This window comes from Hyperolius riggenbachi, chromosome 7 (genome assembly GCF_040937935.1).
Source record: "Hyperolius riggenbachi isolate aHypRig1 chromosome 7, aHypRig1.pri, whole genome shotgun sequence".
In the NCBI taxonomy this organism is placed as follows: Eukaryota; Metazoa; Chordata; class Amphibia; order Anura; family Hyperoliidae; genus Hyperolius; species Hyperolius riggenbachi.
The window spans coordinates 14,586,795-14,601,100 of record NC_090652.1 but is presented as its reverse complement, the minus strand read 5'-3'; the positions used below and the strand labels follow the sequence as shown (position 1 = coordinate 14,601,100).

The 14,306-nt window shown below is 48.2% G+C and overlaps 1 pseudogene; it reads left to right on the top strand.

Moving 5' to 3' along the window:
- The window catches only part of LOC137524107 (zinc finger protein 850-like), a 197,625-nt pseudogene that overhangs the window by 53,094 nt on the left and 130,225 nt on the right, over positions 1–14,306 (top strand).

Sequence of the window (14,306 nt, the reverse complement as noted above, 5' to 3'; positions counted from 1 at the left end):
TTAGAGGACTAAGCCTCAAAGCAGCAAGGAGTACTGCACGGATTCCTTCCGAAGGCCTGAACTCTCCTAGGAGGGAGGAGTCAGGCTGAGAGTAGGAAGGACTATTTGATAGTGACACTCAAGAGGAGGTGTCACTAACAGGACTGGGAACCGCCTCTAACAGTAAGGTCGGTTCTCGAGGTCGGACAAGCCAGGTCGTAAACACACAGACAGATAAAGTACAGATTCAGAAGGCAGATGCGGAGTCTAGTAAACAGGCAGGGTTCGGCAACAGGGTACCAGAAATATCGAGGTACAGAATCAGGAGGCAGATCCAGAGTCTTAGGGCGAGCCGGGGTTCGGCAACAGAGTATCAGAACGGCAAGGTACAAGATTAGAGTTCAGAAGGACAGTCAGGCAGGCAAAGGGTCATAACAGATAATCACAATCAAACTAGTACTTTAAGCTATCAACAGAATCTAGCTAAGTGTAGGATTACAGCTCCAGCTGGTCCCGGCACATTTTAGGATCTGACTAAGGTCTGAGTGCTACCACGTTGTGATCGCAACGCCAGACAACCAGCAACTGAACAGCCGGCAGTATATATACACAGGCATCTCTCCAGCACCTCCCTAAGTGCTGGACCAATGAGAAGAGGCCTAATCGTCAGCTGACCAAGCAGGTCAGCTGACCTTTTTCTGGCTGCCATATAGGCTCTGCCTCTCCGCGCGCACGCGCGTCACTCTGAATCTAGAGGGACTATGAGTCCCAGCCACACCAGCACCGCTCTGCGGTGTCTCAGGGCCATGCGCGCTAACCGCCGCGTCAGACGCGGCGGTTTCTCCGCGCTCCGCCATGCCCTTGAGGGAAGCAGCCGCCTCACGCTGAGTAGAGGCGGCTGCTTTCCCACGATGCCTCACAGTACCCCCCCCCCCCCCCGAGGAGTGGACTCCGGACAGCTCCTACCAGGTTTCTCAGGATGTAAGGCATGAAACTCCTTCCTTAATTCGTCCGCATGTATGCGACTCCCCGGTACCCATTGACCCATTGTCTCTCCTCAATGCCATACCCTCTCCAATGCACCAAATATTGTACCGAGTTCTGTACAATGCGTGAGTCTAATATTTTCTCCACCTCGTACTCAGGTTGGTCATCCACCGTCACAAGAGGAGGAGGCGCGGGACCCACATGGACCGCAGGTTTAAGGAGGGACACGTGAAAAGATCTTACGCCCCGCATGCTGGCCGGAAGATCTACAGCATAAGTGACATTGTTGATTTTCTTGGTCACAGAAAACGGACCCACAAACCTGGGACCCAATTTGGCTGATGGCTGTTTCAGGGTCAAATGACGTGTGGAAACCCAGACTAAGTCCCCTGGTTGAAGCTTCCATTCCAGAGAATGTTTCTTGTCAGCTTGACCCTTTTGACTTAGAAACGCCTTCTCCAAATTACTCTTAACAATCCTCCAATTGTCTCTGAGTGACCTCTGCCAAGCCTCCAGTGCTGGGAACAGAGTGGAGGCCACTGGCAATGGGGAAAACTTAGGCAACCTCCCGGTCACTACCTGAAACGGAGAGAATCCCGAGGAGGAACTTCTCAAATTATTGTGCGCAAATTCAGCGAATGGTAAAAACTTGACCCAATCGTTCTGCGCTTCAGCCACATAGCATCTCAAAAATTGTTCCAGTGATTGATTGACCCTCTCCGTTTGCCCATTGGTCTGTGGGTGGTAGCCTGACGAGAATGACAGCTCCATGCCCATTTGATGACAAAATGCCCTCCAAAATCCAGACACAAATTGGACTCCCCTATCTGACACGATGTTTTCCGGAATGCCATGCAGCCGGAAAACGTGAATGATGAACAATTCGGCCAGTTCCTGAGCTGAGGGGAGTCCTTTCAGGGGCACAAAATGGGCCATTTTGCTAAAGCGGTCGACTATCACCCAAATGACCGACATGCCTTCAGACCTGGGCAATTCCCCCACAAAATCCATGGACAGGTGGGTCCATGGCTCACTCGAGGTGGGCAAAGGCTGTAACCTTCCCACAGGTGCCAGCCGGGAGGGTTTACTTTTAGCACATGCCGCACATTCCCTGACATATTCCTTGCAGTCTGTTGCCATAGAAGGCCACCAAGCACACCTGGCAATCAGATCCTGCGTTCTAGCAGCTCCAGGGTGACCAGCATTCTTATGGGCGTGAAACATTTGTAGAACCTGTAGACGAAATGGCAGTGGGATAAACATAACCCCCTCAGGTTTTCCCTCAGGGACATCCTGCTGAAAGGGACCCAGAACCTCTGTCCAATCCTCCCAGGTCTCTGTGGCTGCTAACACTAACCTCTGCGGGATGATGGACTCAGGAGCGGGGGTCTGTGCTGTTTCTTGTTCGAAACATCTGGACAGGGCATCTGCCTTGATGTTTTTGCTGCCTGGAGTGTACGTGATTATAAATCTGAACCTCGTAAAAAATAAAGACCAATGGGCCTGACGGGGACTTAGTCTCTTAGCCCCCTCGATGTATTCCAAATTCTTGTGATCAGTGTAAACCGTGATCGTATGTTCTGCCCCTTCTAACCAATGGCGCCATTCTTCAAATGCCAATTTAATGGCCAGAAGTTCCCGGTTGCCTATATCGTAGTTTTTTTCCGCCGGTGAAAACCTACGGGAAAAATAAGCGCATGGATGTAATCTGCCCTGCAACCCTGACCGTTGAGACAGCACCGCCCCCACCCCAACCTCCGAGGCATCAACCTCCACAATAAAGGGAAAGGACGTGTCTACATGTCTCAAAATAGGCGCTGAGCAAAACAATTTTTTCAAGTGAGAAAAGGCTGCCACGGCCTCAGAGGACCAGTGGTTGGTATCTACCCCCTTTTTTGTGAGACTGGTAAGGGGGGCAATTATCGTGGAGTACCCCTTTATGAACCTCCTATAGTAGTTCGCAAAACCCAAAAATCTCTGCAGGGGCTTCAACCCCACTGGCTGTTTCCATTCCAAGACAGCTGTGACCTTGGCAGGATCCATTGACAGGCCTGAGGTGGAAATCACATACCCTAAAAACGTGACAGTGGTCACCTCAAAAATACACTTCTCCACCTTGGCATAAAGCATATTTTGCCTCAATTTGTCCAACACAAATTTAACGTGGATCCTGTGCTCGGAGAGGTTGTTGGAATAGATTAGTATATCGTCGAGGTATACCAGCACAAATCTACCCAACACCTCCCTGAATACCTCGTTGATTAATTCTTGGAAGACGGCTGGCGCATTGCACAACCCGAAGGGCATCACTAAGTACTTGTAATGCCCGTCGGGTGTGTTGAAGGCCGTCTTCCATTCATCGCCCTTTCTAATGCGGATCAGGTTGTATGCACCCCTCAGATCTAACTTTGAGAAGATCTTAGCGTTTGTGACCTGCGTGAATAAATCGTCTATCAATGGTAACGGATAACGATTCTTCACCGTGATTTTATTCAGGCCACGGTAATCGATGCAAGGTCGAAGACCTCTGTCTTTTTTCTTAACAAAAAAGAAACCGGCCCCCGCAGGCAACCGGGAGGGGCGAATGAACCCTTTGGCTAGATTGTCACGGATGTACTCCTGCATAGCCACTTTCTCTGGTCCAGGCAAATTATACAGGTGACCCCCTAGGGGGCATACAACCGGCACGGAGATCGATGGGGCAATCGAAAGGGCGATGAGGAGGTAACTTATCAGCAGCCTTGGGACAGAATACATCCGAGAATTCAGAGTATTGCTCGGGAACACCCTCCACATGGATCTTGGTCTGACCTAATGTCACTTTCCCTAGACACTGCTGGGAACAGAAGTCTGACCAACTGGTTAATTGTCCTGCAGCCCAACTAATCTGTGGCGAATGGAGCTGCAGCCAGGGCATACCTAAGACAATTGTGGAGGTAGTCATATGTAATACAAAAAAACTTAAACTTTCCTTATGCAGTACCCCAATAGTGACTTCCACCTCTGGTGTCTGAGACAGCGGACGGTCCCTTTGTAGCGGGGAGTCGTCCACGGCAGTAACCTGGATAGGTGGTTTTACTGGGGTGAGTGGAATGCCCAACTTCTCTGCAAACTCGGAACTCATAAAATTAGCCGCAGAGCCTGAATCAACAAAGGCCTCCGTGGCTTCAGATTTGTCCCCCCACGTAATCGTACAGGGAAGGAGCAAACGTTTTTCTTTTAGGGGTATGAGCTGGGCGCCTAGGGTGTTACCCCCTACAATTCCTAGGCGGTAGCGTTTCCCGGCTTATTAGGACAGTTTCATACCCTATGCCCTCCTTCAGCGCAATACAGACATAGTTGCTCAGTCATTCTCCGTCTTCACTCCACCTGGGTCAATTTTGACCGACCGATCTGCATCGGCTCGGGAGGAGGCAAGACTGGAGAAGATGAGACAGAGGGAGATGGCGTTACCAGAGGTGCAGCGGGAGGTGCCGCGTAAGATGTCACCCTGACACGATGACTACCCCTGGTCTGTCTCTGATGGCGTAGCCTGCGGTCGATACGAATGGCCGACGAGATGGCCTCATCGACCGTTTTGGGCTCGGGCTGACTCAACATTAAGTCGGAGACCTCATCCGACAACCCAGACAAAAAACAGTCCAAGAGGGCATAGGTGTCCCACCTGGCCGTAACTGACCACCTTCTGAATTCAGCCGCATAATCTTCGACCGGACCTTTGCCTTGCCGCAAAAGCTTGAGCTTCCGCTCGGAGGTCGCGGCAAGGTCCGGGTCATCATAAATTACTGCCATGGCTTTAAAGAATTCCTCTACAGAGGTAAGAGCTGTGTCTCTGGGAGGTAGGCTATATGCCCAGGTCTGGGAGTCGCCGGACAATAAAGTTTTAATAAACGTGATTCTCTGGGCCTCAGAACCAGAGGATCGGGGTCTCAATTCAAAATAAGATAACACTCTACTACTAAAATTGTGGAAGTCAGATCTGTGGCCTGAGAACCTCTCGGGTACGGGCATACGTATGTCAACGCTAGGAGGGGATCGCACCTCATCCACTGACGTCTAGAGGGTTTGTACAGACCCTGACAAAGCTCAATCAATGCTTTGTGTTCACCCAGCACTCGATTGACATTGTCCACCGAAGTGGCAAGTTCACCCAGAGGACCAGAGCGTGCATCCATTTTGTTTTTAGGTCTGGCGTTCTGTAAAGATCGGTGTAACACAGAGAGGATCGGATTACCGGTGATCTGCAGTATCACTGGGAATACAAATATATACCAGATTATAGATGATGTGCAGTATCACCGATAATCCGATATACTAGCTAACTGTAACGATTGGCCATGCAGATCGTGGTCGTGACTGGAACCAGACTGGCAAATCCACGATCTCTGCATGGCAATCGTTTTGGTTAAACAAACTGGAAGATCACAATAGAAATACTGACGTCTGCACAACAGAATAGAATAATAAATGTGTTTATTTACAAGAATGCACATACACATACAACCAATGCATGCAATCGTACCAGGTGACCACTGTGACCCAATATCACCCTGACTAACTAACTAACTAATATATACAGTGAATATGCAAGGGCACAGGTCACACAATATATACAGTAACACAATATATACAAACACGTCTCAACACAATCAGCACACAGAAGAATCGTCAGACTAGCAAGGATCAAATACCGGGAAATCAGAATGGATCAGAAGTACAGAATCAGGAGGCAAGAGATTGGTCGAACAAGCAGGAGTCAAAATACCAGGAGCTCAGGATACAGGAACAGAGTTTCAGGAGTACAGGAAGGTTGGCCAGAGTCACAACCCTGCAAGGGATCAAGCAAAATGACCTAGCAATGTGCTGCTAGGAAGTCCGGCCTTAAATATGCAGCACATTGCTCAGGTGACTGACCAGAGTCTTTCACAGTTCCATCTGCTGGTGAGCCGAGGAATTTCACTGCTCCCAGCAATACGAGAGCCATCTGCTGGTCGACAGCTGAAGTCCACCTCAAGTTCTTTAGTGCTGCCACCAGCAGGATGACACAGACACAGATCATTACACTAACCTCTGGACACCTGAGTAGAGTGTAGTGTTTGGTGTAACTGTAACACTTAGAGGACTAAGCCTCAAAGCAGTAAGGAGTACTGCACGGATTCCTTCCGAAGGCCTGAACTCTCCTAGGAGGGAGGAGTCAGGCTGAGAGTAGGAAGGACTATCTGATAGTGACACTCAAGAGGAGGTGTCACTAACAGGACTGGGAACCGCCTCTAACAGTAAGGTTGGTTTTTGAGGTTGGACAAGCCAGGTCGTAAACACACAGACAGATAAAGTACAGATTCAGAAGGCAGATGCGGAGTCTAGTAAACAGGCAGGGTTCGGCAACAGGGTACCAGAAATATCGAGGTACAGAATCAGGAGGCAGATGCAGAGTCTTAGGGCGAGCCGGGGTTCGGCAACAGAGTATCAGAACGGCAAGGTACAAGATCAGAGTTCAGAAGGATAGTCAGGCAGGCAAAGGGTCATAACAGATAATCACAATCAAACTAGTACTTTAAGCTATCAACAGAATCTAGCTAAGTGTAGGATTACAGCTCCAGCTGGTCCCGGCACACTTTAGGATCTGACTAAGGTCTGAGTGCTACCACGTTGTGATCGCAACGCCAGACAACCAGCAACTGAACAGCCGGCAGTATATATACACAGGCATCTCTCCAGCACCTCCCTAAGTGCTGGACCAATGAGAAGAGGCCTAATCGTCAGCTGACCTTTTTCTGGCTGCCATATAGGCTCTGCCTCTCCGCGCACACGCGCGTCACTCTGAATCTAGAGGGACTATGAGTCCCAGCCACACCAGCACCGCTCTGCGGTGTCTCAGGGCCATGCGCGCTAACTGCCGCGTCAGACGCGGCGGTTTCTCCGCGCTCCGCCATGCCCTTGAGGGAAGCAGCCGCCTCACGCTGAGTAGAGGCGGCTGCTTTCCTGCGATGCCTCACAAAGGCATCACAAGATATTCATAATGCCCGTCTTGAGTGTTAAATGCTGTCTTCCACTCATCACCTTGACGTATCCTGATCAGATTGTAAGCACCCCTCAAATCCAGTTTAGAAAAAATTCTAGCACCTGACACCTGAGAAAAAAGATCATCAATAAGGGGTAGGGGATATTGATTTTTTTATGGTGATTTTGTTAAGTCCCCTATAATCGATACAGGGACGTAGACCCCCATCTTTTTTCTCCACAAAGAAGAATCCGGCTCCGGCTGCAGAAGTGGAAGGTCGAATAAACCCTTTTTCCAGATTCTCCTTTATGTACTCTTTCATAGAATTTTTTTCAGGGCCAGTCAGGTTATAAAGGTGACCTCGTGGGGGCATGGTACCTGGGCAGTAAGTCAATTGGGCAGTCATATGGTTTGTGCGGAGGTAATTTGTCCGCTGACTGGGATGAAAATACATCACAAAATTCACGATATGGGAGTGGAATTTGGGCCTGTTGAACTCCCACGGTTAGCAGTGGTACACTCCTCAAACAGATTCCTTGACATTGAGGTGACCAGCCAATCAATTGTCCTGTGGTCCAGTCAATGTGAGGATTATGGACCTGTAACCAGGGCAAACCCAAAACTATCAGAGTAGAGGGCATCTTAAGTACATAAAACTGGATTTTTTTCTATGTGCATAGCCCCCACCTGCAATGTAACCTCAGGAGTGATCGAAATAGGATTTTTGATCTGTAAAGGTGTGAGCTGCAGTGGCGGAAATGTCTGGATCTGCATAAATAGTACCCATTTCATTAAAGAACCTTTTCACAGAGGTGAGAGCCACATGATCGGAATCAAAACCATAAGCCCAGGTTTGTGAATCACCTTGCAGCAAAGTTTTAATGAGATTAATCCTTTGTGCCTCAGTACCTGAAGATCTTGGCCTGACTTCAAAATATGACATGCATCGGTTTCTGAAATTACTAAAATCGGAACGTAATCCAGAAAACTTCTCAGGTAAAGGCATCTTAGGTTCGCTGACAGGTACAATAGGAGCAGTTGGAGGACCTGGCTGATTATTAACATTCATTTGAGCCAGGGTGTTAGTAATCTGTGTTAGCTGAGTTTGTTGTGCAGCTACTTGCTCTGTAAGATTATTAACTGCCGCTGCGAGTGTTAATATTTGATTTTGCAGGTCCTCCATATTTTATGGGCCTTGATAATATCACGCTGGTGCGTGACGAGATAACAGACACTGGTAATATACAACAACAGTATTATGGTTTAGACCAGTCACTACTTGTGCACAAGTAATCTTTCGAGGTACAGAATCGTCAGGCTTAATCGTAGTCAAAAACTGCAGGGTCAATAACGGGTATCAGATGTCAGTCGTGTTTGGATCAGACAGTAGCAAGGTCAGGGGTCAGGCCGGGTCGGTAACGTTAATCAGATGACTGCGGTACAGAAGGGTAAAACAGAGGCAAGGTTAGAAAACAGGCTAGAAGTCGGTACACAGATAAATCATACAATAGATGTTTAATTTACTAATATCAGGAGGATATTACCAATGAATTACAATTACAGCTATCAATACTCAAACCAACAACGACTGACTAACTAGAGTACATATATATGGTGAGTACCACCATATATAATGTAGCTCAAAGGTAGCTAGCTAGGCCAAGAACCAGCGAACTGATTAGTATCAAGGCCAGTGAGCAACTGAAGCTCCTGGCCTTGTATTCCTGGATGAAATTTCCTGCCTTCACTCCCTCAGATGACGTCAGCTGCCGACGTCACCTAGATCCGCCTCCTTGGCCTGTAAAGGCCACTCTGGCTCGTGTGCGTGCTTCTGTCTGATCAGCACACGCGCGCGGCCTGACTATCTGCCGGAGGGACGCTGGGGATGCCCACAGCTGCGGATGGCGTAGCAGCCCGCACGGACGAGCGAGTCCTGCTGGAGACGCCATGACGGACATCGCAGGACCCGATGTCATCAGGTAAGTTTGTTACACATCTTGTGTTTACAAATTAGTTGTTCTGCAGAGGCAGCCAGCTGACACAGCTGAGAGATCAAATTACACTAAGTGATTAGTCAAAGATGAGAGTGACTTTAAGCACCTATCTGTTGATTGTAATTAAGGCTATGACTAAGAGCTCATTTCTGTCTGGCACATGTTATCTATTCCTTGATGTTCTGCTTTTATCACTAAAGACGTTTTAAGTGCATCCTTGGTGGTCTTCTGTGAAGGAATGTTGGATATGAGTGTTGGCTGCTGGGACCTGGCTCCCCTCGGAAGGTATGGTGGCTGAGCAGTGCATGTACATATACATGTACTACCTTTTATACTTACCTGAGACTTCCTCCAGCCCCATGCAGGCCTTGGGCTCCATCACCGTCCTCCCCGGCCGCTCCATTCCTCCTCCGTCTCACCCGGTACATTTCCCAGCCGCCCTCCACTGCATCATACACAACTAATGCCAGTGAGGGCATGACAGGAGGATGGTGTGGAGCTGCAAGCTCCGGGCATAGTACATAGGCATGCTGCCAGCTAGTGTAGCATTGTGTAGTATGTGTAGTGTAGTATGGTATCACGCTGATGAGCTGTTGGTTAGTTACTGTAGTATATAGTAAGTAGAGATGGCCAAACACCAGATTTTGCGAACTTCCGCAAAAAATATGAGTTTGCGCGAACCGCCACAGACTTCAATGGGCAGGCGAATTTTAAAACATACAGGGACTATTTTTAAACGCAAAAGTGATGGAAAATTTGTTTTAAAGGGTCTAACACCTGGAGGGGGCCATGCCGGAGTGGGATACATGCCAAAGTCCCTCGGAAAATTGTGTATTTGACGCAGAGCAGGGTTATAAGCCCTGAAGGGCAGGAATCACATTACATTCCTAAACTGGAGGCATAAAGTGCTTTAAAACATCTTGTGTGTGTATACATGGATCAGGTAGTGTAAGTAGTGTACTGCACACTGACAGACCAAACTCACAGTTTAACGCACTGCTGCAAACAGCCCCAAAGGGTTGTCATTAGTTGACACTCTCAGGACATAAAATGTCAGTCCTCTTGGCAGCAATGTTTGTTTAGTGATGGCCGTAGCTGTACAGATACTTATCGACTGCTTTCTCCTGTTGTAGTAGGCGGTCAAACATGAGGAGCGTTGAATTCCAGCGAGTTGGGCTATTGCAAATCAAGCGTTTCACTGGCAAGTTTTTCTTCCGCTGAATATCAGACAAGCGTGCGATGGCCATGTAGGAACACCTGAAATGCCCACACACCTTCCTGGACTGCTTCAGGACCTCCTGTAAGCTTGGGAACTTAAACACAAATCGTTGGATTATAAGATTCAGCACATGTGCCATGCAGGGCATTTGTGTTAACCTGCCCAAACTCAAAGCCGACAAGCTATTGTTTCCATTGTTACACACCACTTTGCCGATCTCCAGTTGGTGCGGGGTCAGCCACTGATCCACCTGTTAGTTCAAAGCGGCCAGGTGTGACTCTCAGCTTTGAAGCAAGACATGTCCAAAATGGCGTGACATCGTCGTACTTGGCATGTGGAGTAGGCCCTGGGGAGCTGGGGGTGTGCAGTTTGAGAGGCGAGCACAGCAATAGAGTAGGATTCAACTGAGGAGGAGGGCGACAGTGAAGAGGATGTAGGAGGAGGAGTCGGAGGAAAAGAAGAGTAGGTGGCAGCAGGCCTGCCTGCAAGCCGTGTGCGGTGTCACCAAGTCTGCTGCACAGCCACGTACTCCATGCTTGCCAGTGGTCAGCAGGTTTACCCAATGTGCCGTGTAAGTAATATACGTGCCCTGACCGTGCTTTGCATTACAGGCATCCGTGGTCAGATGGACCCTTGACCCAACGCTGTGTGCCAGAGATGACACCACTTGACTTTCAACATCACTGTACAGTATGGGTATCACCTTTTTGTAAAAATAATTGTGGCCTGGTATCTTCCACTGCGGTATCCCAGTCGCCACAAATTTTCGGAAGGCCTCAGAGTCCACCAGCTGATATGGTAACAGCTGGCAGGCTAAAAGGTTCGCCAAGCCAGCTGTCAGACACCAGGCAAGGGGGTTACTGGCAGACATTGGCTTCTTCCACTCAAATATTTCTTTAACAGACACCTGGCTGTGGGCAGAGAAGCAGAAACTGCTTATGGTGAGAGGCGGAGTGGAGGAGGGTGGCTATGAAGGTGCAAGGGAAGCAGTGGATAAAGCAGCTGAAGATGCTGCACCTGGAGGAGGAAGAGGAGGCGGAATGGTGGTTTTGCATGTGTGTGCTGCTTTTCCCCATGTGCTCATCCCATTGGTGTTTGTGATGGGAGATCATGTGCCTTCATAAGGTAGTTGTCCTTAGGTGGGTGTTGCAGTTTCAACAACTCAGTTTTAATTGGCAGAGATTACAGATGGCATTGCTGTAATCTGAGGCAGAGACACAAAAAAAATCCACACTGGTTAGCTCTGGAATAACAGCATTCTGGTGGTGGCAGCAGCAGGCGTTGAAGGGCGTGTTGGCTGGCTGACCCTAGGTGGCGATATATGCCGTCAGACACTGCCACGAGCTGTTTGCAAAGAGCCCCCTTTGCTGCTTACAGCAACTTGTCTCCTCCTGCTCTCTGTCTCCCCCTCTGAACTGTACCCCCTGTTCATCTCATCTTCCGGGCTCCCACGTTGCATCCATGCCCACATCATCATCATCATCCATAGCTTCACTTGTGTCAGACACTTCCAAAGCTGCACCAACAACAGGTAGTTCATCATCGTCCTCACACCTTACGTCCTTGTGTGTAGTGACACCTAACTGAGACATATCAGGTGGTGTAACATCCTTGGCGCCTTCATCTTGTAACAATAAAGGTTGTGGATCAGTAAATTCTCCAACAGCTCAAGTGGAGCGGCTGTGGTGCTAGTAGTAGCAGTGGTGGCTGCCGGGTGAGTGGTAAGTAGTTGTGGGGTGCCCGAATCAGAGCAGGAGGAGGAAGATATGTCATGGTTCCGTGCAGAAGCTGAGGAAGATGAGGTGTTGCGCTGTGTTAACCAGACAACTACGTCCTCAGAATTTTGGGGGGTGAGGGTAGATGCCCTCTGAACACTGTGCATTGGTAGAGGGCCACACGAAATCACACCAGCACAACCTCGAAAAGACCTACGGGGTGGCCTGCCTCTGCCTGTCATTTTTTCCATATTGAGGGTATGCAGTACTACTAACAATATTAAATACTGGTAGACAGTGTGTGTGATCACAAAGAGGCACACAATCAGTGTCAAATACACAGCAGCTGTGTGTGTGCATCACTGGGCTGTGTACTTTACCAAACATAGAGAGATATCCTATAATACGTTCAATCACATACTACAGTTGAAAGCTATGCACTGCTTTTGACAGACAGTGTGCTGGACTTGTAATAGATAGAACAGGATACTTTAGAACCACAAGGCCCAGCAAATGACTGGGGCCTGTATGCAGTGTGTCAGCCACACAGAGAGATATCCTATAGTAACTTCAATCACAAATACAGTTGCAAGCTATGCACTGCTAATGATAGACAACATGCTGGCTTGTAATAAAGACAGAAAAGGATACTGTAGATTAGAACTACAAGGCCCAGCAACTGCCTGTGGCCTGTATCCAGTGTCTCACACACAAAAAAAAACCACAACAGAACAATATTAGCCTTCAAAAGGGCTTTTGTTTTGGGGTGCTTTCAGCAAGAAATAATGGCCTAGCTAACTGTTTCTGCAGCAATCTCTCCCTTCCTCTAACTACAGCAGCAGCCGGCGGAGACTGAGAACACAGCCGGTGCAGATGCGTTTTTATGGGGGGGCGGGAGGTCAGTGGGGGAGTGCAGCCTGATTGGCTGCCATGTTTCTGCTGACTGTGATGTAGGGGGTCAAATTTTAGCCCAATGTCAAAGTATCGGGTGCAGGTCGAATGTGCTACGTGTTCACGTCCCGCCGCAGACACGAACAGCTGAATTTCGCCGCGAACTGTCCGCTGGCGAACCGTTCAGGCCATCTCTAATAGTAAGCCCTGTTTTATAACAGAAGAGTACAGACAATCCCTGTATTTATGCAGAGACAGCTGACAGCCTAATTAGGATTGCTTGTTATATAATATGCCCCTCCCCCAGCACCTCCTGTCAGATATGTGAAAGGGACATGAAGACACAGGCTTGTTCCCCATCCCAACAGGGTGACCTCCCTTCACCTCCATCCACTACATAAAATTCTGCCACAAATCATCAGATGCCATTGCCGACCTTCACACTACCGGGACTGAAAAGATGAATCACAGGAATCAGAAGCAGCAGTATGGCCTTCAGTATGGCCACACTGTGATGGACGACACCGCAGGGGGATGGGGCGTTTCCCTAGTGTAGGTATACAGCACACACACTGCTCAAAATCCTCTGTATGATCTGATATGACCCAGGATTTCCTTTAGCTGCAGATGTGGAAGCCACAATCACTTCCCTGAGGAATATGGAGCCCCCCAGTGTGTGGTCACTCCACCCCAAAGAATATAAACTCAGAGTATCCATAAGACTGGGGGGTATGATGTGTCCTCCTAAAGAGAATGTACGCCGCCACTCCCTTGGACGACCACATAGATGCCCAAGGAAATTAAATTGATAAAGTTAATTTGAGCGACCTTCTCTACGAGGTAGAATATGGTGAACCACCTCCCATTCTGCATACCAGTCTACGCCCAAAATCTAACTATATGCCTGCATTAAGCAGCAACAAATATACGTCCATGTTTATGGACTTGGTAGCTGAGGATTTAATATCTATTAATTGGAAGAAAAGTGGAATTGATAATTTAAATAGTGCAGAAAGGAAGGCTTTAGAAGAGCTGCAGAATAACAAGGAAATTGAAATAAAAAGAAGTGACAAAGGTGGGAACGTAGTGGTTATGAGCAAGGATATGTATGTAAAAGAAATTAGACGATTACTGAGTGACAAGTCCACATATGGAAGAATACGTAACAACCCGTTTAAAAAATTGATAGAAAGAATCAATGACAAAATTATATGGGGTTATTTGGATGGAATTCTTTTAGAGAGGGAGATGAAATTTTTGAAGATAGATGTTTACACTACCCCTACTTTCTACATATTACCAAAGACTCACAAAAATGTTGAAAATCCCCAGGTCGGCCTATTTTATCAGGGAAAATGGCACTCTTGAGAAGGTGGCTCAGTTTGTTGAACAAAAGATTAAAGATATTGTGCAAAAATTACCCTCTTTTGTAATGGACACAAAGGCCGTCCTGGCGGAGATTGGCTACATACATGTGGAGGACAATTGGCTTTTGGTCGGTTTGGACGTGGAGTCTCTCT